The sequence below is a fragment of the Cornus florida genome, unplaced genomic scaffold (assembly GCF_030987335.1).
Source record: "Cornus florida cultivar Cherokee Brave unplaced genomic scaffold, ASM3098733v1 CherokeeBrave_3.0.0_Hap2_Chr05, whole genome shotgun sequence".
NCBI lineage: Eukaryota > Viridiplantae > Streptophyta > Magnoliopsida > Cornales > Cornaceae > Cornus > Cornus florida.
In genome coordinates, this window is record NW_026775575.1 from 115,875,732 (window position 1) to 115,892,819 (window position 17,088).

Consider the following 17,088-nt stretch of genomic DNA (forward strand, 5'->3'; position numbering starts at 1 on the left):
CCCACCTACCACCACCACCACCATTTGCGCAACCGGCGCCACCATCACCATAACCGGTGACGGCCAACGCCACCGCCACCGGTGACAGCCAGCGCCATACTCATCCCACAACCACTAACACACCAATGACATCGCTACTATGGCTGGACTCGCCACCGCTGACAGCCACCACCACGACCCCCAAATCGTAACCCCAAATTAAACCCACAGCGGTGTATTAAACCTAAAAGGGATAAACACAGAAGATCGGATATGTCGGCAATGATGAACTTAATAAACATACTTGATTGAAGGACAGTAAGAGGATCGCGTCAACACCATTGGTCTAAAGGAAGACGATGAACCACAGGGCTATAACGCCTCTGTCATCGTCTCCTCCACTCCCACAATAAAGCTGAACGCAACGATGACATTAACCTCTCCCTCCTCGACGACGCCTTCGCTGTCGTTGTCCGCCCCAAGACTGCTTTCGAGCTCGCTTGTCCTGCCATCGTCTCTTATGCCGACATCATCACCGTTGCTACCCGGGAGCTCATCACCATGATAGCTCTCCTGCCACTCCGTCATCTCTTGCGCCTGCTTCGCCGCCGTCTCCAACGCTGAGATCCTCGCAGGTGTTTGTGGTGGTGTTGTGCTTGTGTGTGTGTGTGTGTGTGTGTGTGTATATATATAATTTGTAAATATACAGAATTTTGAGGGATATTTTAGTCTTTTAATCTAATTGTTTAGGTTAAAGAGTTATTTTGACAAAAGCAAAGGGTATTTAAGTCATTTAACATTGTGTCATAACTGTTCAACTAACGGATGGCACTACAATAAATGGTGTTATTTCCGACCCCAAAAGGCGTCTTAAAAACCAAAAAATAGTGTCGAAAAAGGGTATTAACGTCCCTAAATAGGGGTTGCATCTTGTGTCGGCAATGGCTGGGTCGCAAAAGCCATATGAATTTCCGACTCCTTTTGGGGGTTGGAAATAATGCTATTACTGACACCGGATTGGCATCGCTAATGGGGGGTCACAAATTTCATATTAATTTCTGACCCTTTTTTGGGGTTGGAAATAACCTTATTATTGACGCCAGATTGGCGTCGCTAATATGTTGGTATTTACGACACAATAGGGCATCGAAAATAGCCTCTTATTTGCGACTCCTAAAATGGAGTCATAAAAGCCTACACAGTTTCGACGCCATGTTCTGTCGAAGATACATAGCCTATTGCGACTTAATACAACTTATTACTGACCCTCTTTGGCGTCACAAAAGGGCTAAAAATTATATTTTAAATGATGTACATGCAAAGCAGTAGCATATATGTTCCATATCAGTCACAATTCAACAAAAATTGGTCCATGTGATTCAATACCAACAAAAATGGATCACCAAAGCTTATAATCAACACAATTATTTTCAATAGCTACAAAAATGGATCTTCACCAAACTGATATTTATAACAAAAATATAATTCAGTAGCATATGTTCAAATGATCACCAAAGCTTATAATCAACACATGTTCAACAAAAATACATGATCACCCAAGCCACAAATATTATTTCCATATGTTCAGTCACAATTGTTTCCTATGGAGAGCTTGGTGGTGGAACATTGCTTTGAGAGAGCAACCCTTTTAGAATCATACTCGTCTTAGCTTCTAATCTTTGCTCCATATTGGTCTTCATATCCTTGATTACTTTAATAGCATTAGCATATTTCTTTTCAGCTGCAATCCTAAGGTTTATTTCATTCTTTAGCTCCGCATTAGGACGGGCTGGAGGGGGTTTCACTCTATACCCCAAGCCACAAATATATTTGGGCCTCTTCCCAAGAACTTTAACGAATGCTTGCTTCTCTTTTTCAAGTCTATCTCCATCTGTAGGATCTAAAGCTTGTACTGTTGGAACCAGCTCTCCCTGCATAGGAAACAAATAGGAGCAAGACCATAACTGTGAACTCCATAATTAATAGTAAATCCTGTGAAGTAACCCATGCTGTAAAAATACCAATTTATTTTAATTTCAGTGCAGTCCATACACAATAGAGTTAAAATAATAATAATAATAATAATAATAATAATAATAAACGAAAAAAAAAATAATAAAAAAAAAAGAAAAGGAAAGAAGTTCAACAGAGATCATACCAGAGAAGAGTGAGTGAGTGAGATTTGCAGAACTCTTTGTTACCTCGATGGGTTAGGGCACACACTTTCGAAACATTCTCGCATCTCGCGTTTAAGAAAATCAAAGGGAGATAAGATCCGAAAACCATACATATGAACTATCACATCTAAAAGCCTTGAAGACCGAAATTGAAGCAAAAAAATTCATAAACTCTTCTGATTTTTACGATCTGAAAACCATACAGATGAAATACTTATTTTGTTCTTCAAATCTCAAACGATAGTACAAACTCACCGTACAAACTCGAGGACGAAGAGTGCAAACGATCATTAATGAAATGCTTGATGATCAGAAAGCAAACAATTGACGATGAATAAATTGCGATTCGAGCTGAACTAGAGTAAAAGAATTTTGGAGAAAATGTATGGTGTGGTTATCGGTGACCCTAAAGCACAGAGTCCAACAAATTATCTCAAAAAAATTAAAAAGTAATACTAGTAATAGATTTAGCTATATACGGTGTCGTTTAGGTTTCTCCAACCCCCCTTAGCGTAAGAAAAAACTAATTTTACATATACGCTGCCGTTTTGTCCCAAAAAAAACGCGGGGACCCAAAAAAAAGGCAGGGACCCAAAAAAAAAGGCAGGGAGGTGAATAAAGAAGGAGGGAAAGGTGGATTTTTGACCCCTACTAGTGGGCATCGGAATTGACCCCCTTATTTCTGACGCCAAAATTTAGAGTCACTAAAAGGGGGTTTTTTTGACTAAATTTTGAGCGTCGGAAAATAGTGGCGTCCCAAAAGCCACCTTTTGTTGTAGTGTGGGGTGCGAGTGAAAAACGGAGTAAAAATTTTGTAATGTAAATGATAGTTATTTTCAAAGGAAATTTAAAGGTGAAAAATGGCCAAACCTGAGGCCCTGTGAGTAAAATTAACTTTATTATTATTATTATTATTATTAACACAATGGGAGTATTTATTACACACATCACACTTGGTAATAGTGTTGTACATAAAATAAGAAAAATTACATATACATGAAGTTAGGAAAACTTTTTTCCAATCACATGAATTCAAACTTTTCTTGTCAAAAAAATAAAAAAATAAAAAAATAAAAAATTCAAACTTTTCAAATCTGGTACAGGTTAATTCATCAAAAGTGAGACGAAAAAAAAAAGAAAAAAAGATTAATAATAATAATGCACATTGTTTTGAATTACCTAATATGCCCTTTTCACTTTTAATCCTATGTTGACTTACGTGAACGGGTGCGAGGCAAGATCAGTTATGTGCACAATTTCATATTATCTGGATATGAAAATGAAAAATATTATATATATAAGTATTGTACACTCGAGTTAGTATTAACTGACATGAGACTTTTTAAAATAAAAACTAAAGTAGATTGTTACAAATGATATAAGTTGGAAGTGTGACCAACTAAGACACCTGATAGCATGTACATGTAATTTTTCTTATAAATAATTATGGAATGATACCCACTTGGTTTTGGATCGATTAAAGGAGAATGTTTTTATGAACCAACGTTAACAAGTAAAAATGATTATTTACCTATATGTTTTAGTAATTTTTGTTTATGCATATGGCATTGGCCAATTGGGTTCGGATACAATAGCTATGTTGGACCCACCTAAAATAGGATAGCTTTTGGAATTGCAATAGGGAAGAAAACCTAAAAGGTTAATATTGATTGGTACAGAGGTGTTGAATGTTTAATGAGGATGAATGGTCGGGGGTGGTGGTTATCTATATCCTAATAAGATTGGTGAGGTTTGAGCTTGAGTTTTGAGTTTAGGGGTTGTGTTGTGGACTTTAATTACGAGTATATCATCATACACTGTAACCCAACTGAAGCCTAACAACTCATCATCCTTAGTAGTAGTGATGGAATGGTCCATTGCAATCAAATTGGAGCAGAACCAGGTACTCCGACTAATGAACCACAGACACGCAGAGTCAACTGGTCCAGATCTGCATTAAAACCACACTATTTTAAAAGGAATACCAAAAAACAATTCAACGCCAATACAATATATATATTCAAAGTCCAAAAAATACAAAAATCATCCAAAGAGTAGTGTGTCATCATTGAATCTGCTCATTTTAGACTATTTGACTTTGAAATTTAAAATACAACGTGAGATAAGCCTTCAAATCAATTAAGTCAGAGAATATTGAATGCATTGCCATTTTTGTCAGCCAGTGATGTTATTAATGACTGTCTCGCCTGTTGATATATTTTTTTTGTTTAAATTCTGGTAAAAATAAAAAATTGTGTATATATTTTGTTAATAAAAAATTAAACAATTGAGCACATATCCTATTTTTTATATTTCTTTAACTTTGTTTGGTGATTAAAAAATAAAATTGATATTCATTTACACAAATAGGTGCTCATTGTAAACAACTCCTATTTTTGCTGAGTATTTGATATTACTTTTGTCTCATTTTAAGTGTTTTTTTTTTTTTTTTAATAAATTGTGAGAAGGAGTAATTTAAAGTCATAAAATTGGACACGTGAGTGAGAGATGTGAACTCATGCCCCCACTCACATTAATTATTTCGAAATTTAACTCCTAACAATAAAAATCCCTAGTCTTTTTCTTTTTATGACCTAATTAACCTTACTGCTAATTCTATCTAGCTCCAAAACTTCATACGATCATGGACTTTTTTCATAAGTTGAAAGAAAAATTACTAAGATCTTTTTGAATTGATGTAGTATGAAATTGCTGACTTAGAATTGAAATTAAAGAAATTTGTCATATTTTTTATGATTTTGTTTTTGAGATTGTGAGAAGGACCAATTAACCTCTTTGTATATACTTTAGACACTTTTACTTAAAATTCCATAATTAATCCTTTTGACAGTATCAAAACCGTATGCCTTGTGACGAAAATACTTTATTTGACTCATCTCTCTTATAAAGGACATCAGCTTTCACTAGATTTTATTGAAGAGATGAACGTGTTTTTAATAGATTATTTTTATGTAATAATAAAAAATAAAAATATAAACAGAATGAGGTCAGACAAAAGATAAGAGAGAGGGGCACGGAAGAAGCAGAAATATATATGCAGCAATATAAAGGCAATAATATTTTCCCAAAAAAAAAAAAAAAAAAAAAAAAAGGCCATAATAAATAAAGCAGATAAGGTGACAAAGTAGGAGGAGGAGTATTCCAAATGTAAAGTGAGGGAACACAAGGAAGACAAATTCAAGGCGATTTCAAATTGGTAGGTGCATGGAGCTTTAAAAGTTTAAGATGGCAACTACCCAGTGAGGACCATAATTCATAAACCAAGCAAACAATATATATATATATATATATAGTCTGTGTTTTTCATTAAAATCCATGCCCACCTTAACAATTGTTGTTTGCTTTATTATTGATAATTCTAAAGGGAGAATATCATATTGAGATTCTAAGAAAAACATAATAATAATGCTTCTTAAAATATATATATATATATATAGATATATGATTTTTTTTTAAAAAGAAAAGAAAAGAAAAGAAAAGAAAAACAGACATATAATTGAAACAAACCAACGAACCGAACAACTTAATGGGACGGTACCCATGTTGAGTTTCGCTGGTTGAATCTAAAAGCTTGAGAGGACGACCCCGACCTCTCCGTTTGGTTTATTTGTTCATTTCACTGCTTTTTGTGTTTGTGTGTGTGTGTGTGTGTTTTTCTGCAACTAAAAATTATAGCAACAGGGGTAGGGTATAATAAATTCGATTCGAAGCTTGTCCATGAGTACGGCACTGGTATAATGTAGGGACATGGACATCTTCAACTACGATTGGAGTGTGTGTATTCCACGCCCTAACTCATGGGTATTGCCTTACAACGCGTATTGGCCTTGAGTCTTGCCCTTTTGGGGATGCTTATAGCGCCTCCCAGCTCACAGCTACTCCCTAGCATTCTTAACTTTTCTTTTTTATTTTCATTTTATTTTTAATATAGTGTCCTAATTAAAAATGACGACTTTGATAGGTCAAAAGGATGACTTGCAAATGTACATCTTTGAAAATAAAATTTAATAAAATCCTCCATTTGTCACTTCAATACAATTAGAGTAAATTACACTCATATTTTCGTAAAATGTCTAAATAACATAAATCTCCTTTATTAATGTTATCTATTTACTAAAAAGGTGAAATGATAATCACCATTCATTGTACTTTTTATCATTAAGACATTTGAACATGTTTTTTCAAATGTTTCAAGGATAAAAGTAAATTTTCAAACATTTTTTCGATCACAGATTTTACAACAAGAGATGTTAGTATTACTTTGATCTGAATTACAGAAAGGTTTATGCTATTTTTTTTTTATGTAATTAGAGAAAAAGTTATCGTTATTTAGGTATCCTACAAAGAAGGTTAATATAATTTACCTATAAAATTCTATTATAGATAAAATGTTTCATGAGGTGGAGTGTTTGTGGGACAAATTTTTTTTTTTTTTTTTGGATAATCGTGGAAAAATATTGTGAAGGAATTGGATCACGATTTGGCGTGATCTCTCACTTCCCTTGTACTTTTTGCTTTAAAAAAAAAAAAAAATAGAAAAAGATTTTTAGAGATTTGATAATCTTACTTTTAACTATATTAGAAGAGTTTTCTAACATTAATCTTATGTCTCTAGTCTTGCTTTTCTTTTATCAAATAATAAATTATTTCCATAAATGGTTAAATTGAACTACAAACAAACCAAATGTAAGCTTCATGACTTCAAAATCTCATGACTCAAACATATCATGAAAGAAATTTTAAAATCTACACGATAACGTTTTTGTTTTCTTAGTGTCAATTAAAGTTTATTCTGACCTGTTCTTATAGGGCTTACTCACTAGGTCACTTTCTCTCTTCCATCCACTCACCTTTCTCTCTCACTTTTCTTAAAAAACCAAAAAAAAAAAATTATATAGAAAATTATTAACAAATTAAACATAGAGAGAGAAAATATTATACTGTATTGATGTAAGAGATATAAGAGTATAAGAGGGATTTATATAGGAGAGGATATACTCCTTAAATCTTGTAAAAGGTTTGCAGGTAGATCAATAACACTTCGCAAAACGCCTTGATCCCTTTAAAGTGTGATCTAAATACCTTTCTTTTTCAAATCTAAATTTGTTGTAGAAAAAATAGATCTATTTTTAAATTTTTGAATCTTTAATTATACTCCAATTTCGATGAGATAGAGAACAACACTCTTGTGTTTGAGTGAGCTCTCAAAAATAAAATCAAAAAAATCAGATTGATTTTTTGAATAAAAATCTCACAAAGAGACTCTCATTTAATTAAATCACAATTTTGTATGTAAAAAGCCGTGAAATTAATTGAGAAAACATGTTTTTATAAACTTTTAAAAATGTAATTGTACTTTGAAAACAAGTCAATTCCATGCATAATTAATATGGTAAAAGTACAATAATTATGGTAAAAATCTACGCACAATAGGGAGCCAACACAGATCAGGAAACTAAGTTACCAAAACTGTCTGAAGATGTTGAATCGGTTCAGAGTGGTTGAATCAGTTCAAGTTGGCCAGTGAGATTTCGAAGAAAATAATTTTGGACACTTGAATCGAGTGGTGGAACCGGTTCAAGTTGGTCAATGAGTTTTCCAAGAAAACAACGTTGACACGTGAACCAGTTCAGGGTGGTTGAACCGATTCAAATTGACCAGACTTGAAAAACACCAATTTTGAAACTCCAAAGTGTCCTCACACACTTTCTTACCTTCCTAAAGTATTGTTTTCATCGTCACGGAGTATATCAAAGTATGAACACAATCACTTCTTCAATTCCGCTTTCGATCTTGATTCTTAACAAGTAAAACTGAAAATTTACAACTCAATCGAACTCGTTTTGAGAACAAAATATGGCAATTACAAATTTATGTCTCACACCTATAACAACAATATATAAGAATGTTTATTAAAATGAGTTAAACATACTAATTAACGAAATGAATGTGATCTTCCGTAAGGATTTATACATTAATTTAAATTACTTATCAAAAGTATAATTTTTTTTTGAAAAAGTAAATAATTTATTTTAAAATTTTTTATAGTGGGAACTGTGGAATCGAATCGAACCGGACCGGTCTTCACGGTTCAGTTTGATTCCATGTCCTAACAATTTTGTTTCGATTCCAATTTTTAAAAAACCGTTAGAGACAATTTGATTCCAATTCTATCAAAAATCGTACCTGTCTACAACTCTATTAATTTGTGAAGCAATATACCGTGGATCACATATTACAATTGTAATTGTCCAACCAAAACTTATATTTATATTCCTTTATAATATTCTAGTATACTCTGTTTGAGTTCAATTTTCTTAATTGAAATTTTTTAATTGAACTGAACTACATGTTCAATTTCTGAAATTTATAATAATCTGCTTTTAAGATATTTACAATAAATTTAGGATAAAGGAGTTGTATACATTGAATCCCCCAGTAATGTACGCACGTAGTGTTGAACTTCACCGATGTCTTGATTCGGCGCTGAGGAGGTGAAAATCACGAGACATATAACATCTGAAAGGCGACAAAGGCCAACCTACCTATGATCGATCGACTTCATTTTTTAGTAAAGTTGGAAAGATACACACACATACATAGTTCTATACATACATATATATATATATATCTATTGTACTTGATTGGAAAATGAAGTGACAGTAAGATGTTTGGATACTTGGATGATGCCATGGCATTTGAATAGACTGATGCTCTGTCAGATGATGAATAAAGCTAAATTCACCATCATTTTCATTTTCATTTTCTGTGGATTGTTGGAAGTTGGGACTGTAAGCAACAGAATCTTTAGAAATTAAAGGTCCAGCTAAGAAATGTGCATGCACTTATTTGGAGTTTTATAGATTAGAATTTAGATTTGAACAATATTGACTCATGTTTTGTCTTAATTTCATCTAGGAAAATTCTACTTGGAACCCACTTTGAGTCGGCTAATTAAACTGACTCATCCACAACTGTGCATCTTACCACCCCGTGTGCCTCGGTCGGATAAGACCACCCTTAAAGAATAAAATAAAATAAATAAAAATTCCTACTTGGACCTATTTACAAATTTTGTAAATTAAACATTGGATTTAGTTTTTTCCATTATCTTTGGGTCATCTTAATATCTATCAGTTTCTAACATCAAGATGCGTCCTTTTGTGACAAGGCACCAACCAAAACCTTGGAGAAATTACTTATCCATTTAACTAAGAAAAATGATATGTCTTCCGACGTTAATTGTTGATTTTTCCTTCGAATACAATGTGGTAAGATTCCATTAGAACTCTTGAAAATTTTTATTAAACATCTTTTTCTCTTCGACTCACTCCCAACCACGTTATATTTAGAGGAGTAGTCGCTAATTGAAGTCGAAAGATGTATCACTCTTCTTTTAACTAATTATTCAAAAAATAAAAAATAACCGTTATTAGTTACTTAATCAAAAGAGAAATGTTAATTACAAGTCGCACATGTGACTGTCCTTATACAATCGTACTCTTAATTAGACATTTAAAATATAAATTTATAAGATAAATGTGCCCTTTTAATTATTATTTTTCTCCTAAGTTGATCATATACATATATAAACACGTGTGTATATGCATATGAATAACATTCTCATAATGGATTATGATTATTCTATTTCAATTTCTTTTTTCTTTTTTTGTGGATTCTTTTCTTTCATTTTTTTAATTGTCTTTTAGCTATATACGGGGTGTATATAATTACTATATATATATATATACACACACACACGGGCAAAAGGAAAGCTGTAGGTGTATAGTGTGAGAAAAATAAAATAAAATAAAAGAATTTAGGTGTTTATATATACGCACCATCCACATGAGGAGAGAAAAGAAATAATTAAAAGTGCCCTTTTGTCTTATAAATTTATATTTTAAAAGTCATCGAAGACATTTAATTAATTAGTGTAAATTTAGGAATCTTAACCAATTATGAGTGCAACTAAAATTAGCATTCCTCAAATCAAAATTTGAACATGGGCAACTGTTTTTGTTTGGTGGTTTCCTTTTTTAAGTAGTGTATTGCAGTGAAGTATAACATTGAAGCATATTTGATAATTTTTGTTGCAATTTAAATGGTAAAAGTGGCCCCAAAAAAAAAAAAATGGTGTTTTCTAAGGGCAAGTCTATAATCTCCCCTCTTGAATGCATTACAATAGCAGTAGCTACTAAAATTGCTTATAGTTTCACTTCAAAGTAAAAACATTACTTTTATTTTGGGTTAAAATAAAAATATAAAACAATTGTAGTTGTCAAACGGTTCTAAATCAATAATATTAAAAAACAATAAAAATAAAATTTACTTAAACCTATAAATTTGAACTACAATTATACTATGTTTGAGAGCATCAAATTGACTTTTTGAAATTAAAATTGATGGCACCGGAATCTAATGCTCCATATGGTAAGAAAGATGAAAAAATAGATGGAAAAAAAAAATGACTAATGAATGAGGTATTTCTATGAATCGAATGATATTTTTCATATTTTTTGTTTAGTTAGATGAAAGAAATCCATAATGAAAAAAATAGATAACGTAACACCTTATATATGTAAGATTTTACAAGGAATAACTTAACTAGATTTTAGTTAAGAGTTGCATCTTATCGAGTGGTAATCGGTCCACTTAATACAGGGAATAACCTATTTAAATCCGTGGTATTTTAGATGATTTAAAAGACATTTACTGTCAGTAAGAGAGAGACAGAGACAGAGACAGAGAAGACACAAACTAATTTTTATTCACACCATCATCAATTAAATTAAAGTCGAATTGAATACTTTATCTCGCAATAAAATTTTTGCTAAAAATAGCTGTATATTTTAATTTGTTAAGATTGAAGTTGTAGTAGCAGTACCAAACCTTTGTATGAAGAAATGAAATGAGTAAGGAGCAGGTACAACAGCGAGACACCTGTACGGATGACCATCCCTCTTCATAGTCAATGATGGGTTTCCAATAATTGTAAGTGCATGCACGTACAGTTGGCTGCTGGGCCGTCCTCTTTAATCTCATCTCGTCATCTACTACGATATATCATATATATATATATATATATATATATAGATATAGTACTCCGTAATAATACAATACAATACAATCCATTCATAGTACTCGTATATGCGTTCGACTTCTAGCGTTGGGTGAGGCCACTTGTCAGATCTTACTATCTTTCGGCTTTTAATAGTATTGGATTCTGTATTCAATGTTTCCCTTTCCCAAGCTGTAAGGTTGCCCCTACACATGACACATTTGACTACGCCTTTTATCATTCATTTTTGGACCCCACATGTATGGGCTTCATTGTCTCCTCTTAATTTCTATCATTAATGTTTTCTCTTCCTTTTTTTTATTTTTGTTTTCTCTTCCTTTCAAGAACATAAAAAATAATAATAATAATAATAATATTAGTGTTAGAGGAAATATAAAAGTTATGTTTTCTGTGATCGCTTAAATTTTTAGACAAAGTCTCCAGTTCATCATCTCGTGTTGAGCCAAAAGAAAGAAGATCACACGTGAGCAATAACAGATCCATAAATTTATTTCAGTATAAATGACATTAAATAATAATAAAGTTTAAAAAAAATTAACTAAAATAATATTAAACTTAATTATAAATTAATAATATTTTCATAAAATATATTAACAATTATCCTTGACTACTTTCATGAATAAAAATGTTGCAACACTGTTAAATACTGAATATACCGCAAGGGAAGGATAAATTAATTATGACTTTTCTTGTTGTCTTAGTATTTACACTTCTTTCGTAAAAAGATGGATTATCAATGAAAAGAATAGAAATGAAATTATTAATTTAGTTATTTAAAGAGAGAGCCTTGGATGATGAAGGGAAGGATAGTTGATATGAAAGACTAAAAATGATGGGAGTTCTTGGCTAGTACTTATATGTAATATGTGCATGAGTGAGAAGAAGAAAAAATAATGGGGCAAAAAATAAAAGTTCCGAGGACGTTTGTAAAATTATCCAAGATTTTATAAGTAAAAATATAATTTTCCGAAAATCCAGTTGGGGCCTGTGCCCTCACGAAACTCTTTTAGTTTTGTCCGTGCGCGTACGTGAGAGAGTATGTTAAAGAATATATATATATATATGTATATATATATTAAAGTTTTTTCTGCAACTTTTGTATATACATTCCCTTATTAGGTAATTGAACGGGATGTAGTTGAGATCATCCACTGAATCCTTCCATGAACGCACTATATATATTTCTAATATATTATTGTTAGAGCTGTTACTAAATCACATGCAACTAACATGAAACCAAAAACAAAAAAACAAAAAACAAAAAGGTTTTTTGGGACATAAATCAATGGTATATACGACACAAGTGTCTAAGGTTAATTGAATCTAGCAAAAACAATCACATATTATTATATGTTTCTTATTACGCACTAATACTTGCTTTTGAAAAATTAATATTCTATGAGACAGTTGTTTGGTTATAGCTGGATAAGTACTCTATAAATGAGGTGGGTTTCTTCATATGGATCTAGGCAAGATAGAAGTTCAAAAAAGCTTTTAATCAATTATTCAAATTAACTTTGGCTGCTTCACTAAAGTTTGGTGTTGGCCTATGAGAGTCAATTGTGTTACTTTATTTAATTCCTTCTTTTCCTTTGAGAGCTTCTTGGTTCCAGCTAGCATTAATTTGACGTTTTATTTTATAGAGGAAAAATTTTCCCACTACGACTGCTATTGTGGCATTTGATTTGTTATATGATTACTATAGCCATATGGTGGAGTGATATTTATGTCATCTCATGACTGTACCTACGAGTGTGTTTGTATATATTTATAATGGCCGGGATCAGTAGTAGCTCATAGTTTGTTGTAAATATAAACTAATCTTGTGCATAAAATGCGTTATTAATTTTTTATATATAAATTCCTTTTTCTTTTCTTTCACCCTTTTGACAATCAACCAGGATTGAATTTGTTTCGTATATTAATCACCATCAAAATTAGAGTTTAGTTTTGAATCTAAATTAATTATGAAAAATATCATGGTCGAGGTCAAATCACAACATTAACTTGTACTAGATTGATTTTGCATTGCATGCTTGCCAAACACGTACAACAAAATTATATAATGGAGCGCAGTTGGTTGATAAAAGAACTTTGCAAAAAGTTGTGTTAGTAATATGGATAGGAGTTGGGATGGCCATCCCAAATGCGCGCTCGCGCATATATATATATATATATATATATGTTAGATATATGTGCATAAGGATAAAACGATTATGATCATGATTCATGAACGGCTTGGCTTAAGTGGTTGTATTTCATCTTTTTTTTTCAAAAATTACGGGAGAGTGGGTCACTAATAAGAGAATAATTAATTTATGGAATGCGTGTGAGTTATTTATCCTACAAAATTAAAAAATGAAAACGATAGTGATCAAAGAAAAGATTTTATACCTTTATCTTGGTGGGATTGTGTACCCACAACATGCAAAAGATTTTAACCTCTGTGCAGGAATTGACATCACCTCACGTTTAGTGTGAAACAGAATCAGATAATTGCCTTTAGATATGACAAAGTACATATATATGTCTATATATATAAATAGAAACACACACTTTTAACACTCGACAAAATTTCATGAGTAATACCCCAATATCAGCAAAAGTTTTTTTGGAACACTAAAAGATCTATATGGACTTATCTTCTGCTCCAAAGAAGGTTACATATATATATTATCAATTCCACCACCAATAAGTGAGAATAAAAGTGCATCAAAATTGAGTAAATGCTTGGAATAGAAACTTTTTTAATCTGACCTGAATTATGCTATGATGAACATTTATGTTGCCGCAATGAATTTGTAGTTTGGATTTAACATTAGAGGAAATATATTTAAAATTTGGCTAAATGCTCTCACACCCTTTTAAGTTTTGACTTATTGCTTTTATATTAAACTTTAGCCAAAATTGCTCTCACACCTCCTATAAAAAATATGAAAAAAGTGTTTTTATTATTATACCCTTGACTTTATAAAATCTCATACTTACGTCATTGCTGACATGTGCAGGTCAAACGTGAAATAACAATATTATCCTTTATTATTTAATTGTCAAAACCAAAAAAAAAAAAAAAAAAGAATAATAATAAAGTAAAAATAAAATCCTTAATGGCCACCACAACCACCACTGCGCTGTCTACCTCGGCTGACCACAAAGGTTATTTTGGACCCTCTTGGATCCTTGACTCCGGTGCCTCTATTCATGTATCATACTCACCCTTGCAGAAGCCTCTTCAAATATTAACTACATATAGATCTCCACTCTCTCTGTCTCACTACGGAGCCATTACCACCACTGGCGTGCGTCGCCGACTTGCAACCAGATTCTCACTCTCTGGTCCCAATTCAGAGGTCCGATTTTAGGTGCTCTCTAGATTCTAATGTCGATGCATTAACAATATTTAAATAAATCTTTTCATATATATATATATATATATATATATATATATTTGTCAATAGATAGAGTGGTTACCAAAAGAGTTTTTTTGGGAGTAAACCAACTCTATGTTTGGTTGCCAATAAATGGAACGAAAATAAAAAAGATTTATTTATTTGGAAAGTAAAATGGATTTTTTTTAAAAAAAATTCTATATCATGTTTTTTTTTTTTTTATAAACTAGCCTTTGTTTCTATACACACACACACACACATATATATATTGGATAAATTCTATATGAATGACTTTGTAAAAATAGTGATGGCCATTACTTCTAATTTTTTTTTCCCTCCCAGGTGGTTGTGGTGTGGCGGTGGTGGTGTTTGTTTGGGGTGACCATGGTTTGTTTTCTGCTCTTCCAGTGGTACTGTAGTTGTGGTCGTATTTGGGTTGGCCATAGAAGGACTGCTAGGGTTATTTTGGTCCATTAAATTGGCATTATATTCACATAAAATTAAGGAGGGTAATTTAGGCATTATATTTTATCAATTTGAAAAAAAAGGATGTCACAGCAAGATAATCCAAACCTCATAGGGGTGTATTAGCAAAATTGGCTGAGATTTAATATGAGAACAATAAATTAAAACCTGAAGAGGTGTGAGAGCATTTAATCCTTAAAATTTTAATTAAACTTTCTTTAATTCGAAATTTAAATCTTCAATTAAGTACTTTCAAACAATGGCATATCTGTCATTTTCATATCAGCATATATCACAATCATGCACCTTCCTTGCAAACGGTTACTGTTGCTTGTTAATTAGTATTATAAATGATAGAAAATAAACTAACGTATAATTGAATTATTATTGATAAACAAAACTTAAGTGAAAATAATTTGGAATAGAAGTTATCAATTCATGGTATCAAAAATTAATTTGTTAGCTTTAAAAGTAATCCCGACCCCACCAAGATAGTTTTACTCTTGGTGTGTGGTTTCTTTGCAATAGGTAAGCTCCCAATTAAACAATGACTTCATACTTTATAGGAGTGTGAGAATGTAAAATTAGGAGTGTATCAAAAATTAATTTGTTAGCTTTAAAAGTAATCCCGACCCCACCAAGATAGTTTTACTCTTGGTGTGTGGTTTCTTTGCAATAGGTAAGCTCCCAATTAAACAATGACTTCATACTTTATAGGAGTGTGAGAATGTAAAATTAGGAGTGTGAGTGTGAGAATATCGTTATAAATTATCTTATTTATGAAGATGTGCAATGATAATGGATCTTTAAAAAAGAATTATGATACGACGAATCATGATGAAAATAACTAGCAACAGGAATTTCTTCCATTATCATCTCTGTATGAATGTGGTGCTAGCAACAACTTTTCCATCTTTTGCCTGGTTGGGTTGCTCCTTCATGGGCCCGTTGTTCTTTTGGGTTATGTTTATTTTGGTTAGTCTGGGCTAAGTTGGAACATTTGTAACTTCTTTTCTTTTAATATTATCTTAATTTTCAAAAAAAAAAAAAAAAAAAAGGGAACCAACTAGCAACAAAAATAAATAAATAAAACTTTTTGATAAGTCTTAGCGCAGCAAAATATTATAAATGAAAATTTCAAAAAAATCACAAAAGAAAAAAATTTAGTTATATATAAAAATATACAGGAAGTAAGTGAATTAAATATAGAGAGAGAATGTGGAGTGAAATTTTTGTTTTCCCTCCCTAAACTCAAGCAAACATAGTTCGACCATCTGAATTATTCGTAATAGAATATGAGTCTTTGAAGGACAACTTGTGTGAACTTACCTACCATCATGAGTTTTACTAGAGAGCCACCTCTACTTCACTTGCCTAGTTGAGTACTCTTAAGATTTGCCCTCGCTCAATATTCATGCTTTTTATCAAAACACAAGGGGTATTAACACAAATAAATGTCATCAATTCTACAGATATAGGACGTTAGAATTATGGGGTCTATAGTCAAGGGTCTCCATTTTTTATTTGTGATTGACTCTGATACCACCTGTCACTGTCACTGTCGTGACCCGCACTATGTAGATAGTCTCGACTTTACGCACTTTCTACTTATTACTTATGATTTTATTCAACACGCCTATACATAATTACATAATATCTCACATATAAGCGTTATCAAACCTCTCCCTTCACAATTACTCATACCCAACCTTCATTTTTTGAGGGGTAAAGTTACAAACACGCCCATTTGCTCCATTCAAACTCTCGGTCTAGAGATGAAAGAAACCAATTGGACTAAGCCTCTAAACCTCATCATATACCGTCTAAACTTTTTCTATACATACATGTATTAGTGTTTATACACTCATGTAGGTCTACATTTTTAATCAAAGAGTCTGAATTGTGGAAAACCATGGTCTATGTGGCGGTTTGTAGGTCTATGTGCCGGAACAAAACCATGGTCTGTGGCGGTTTG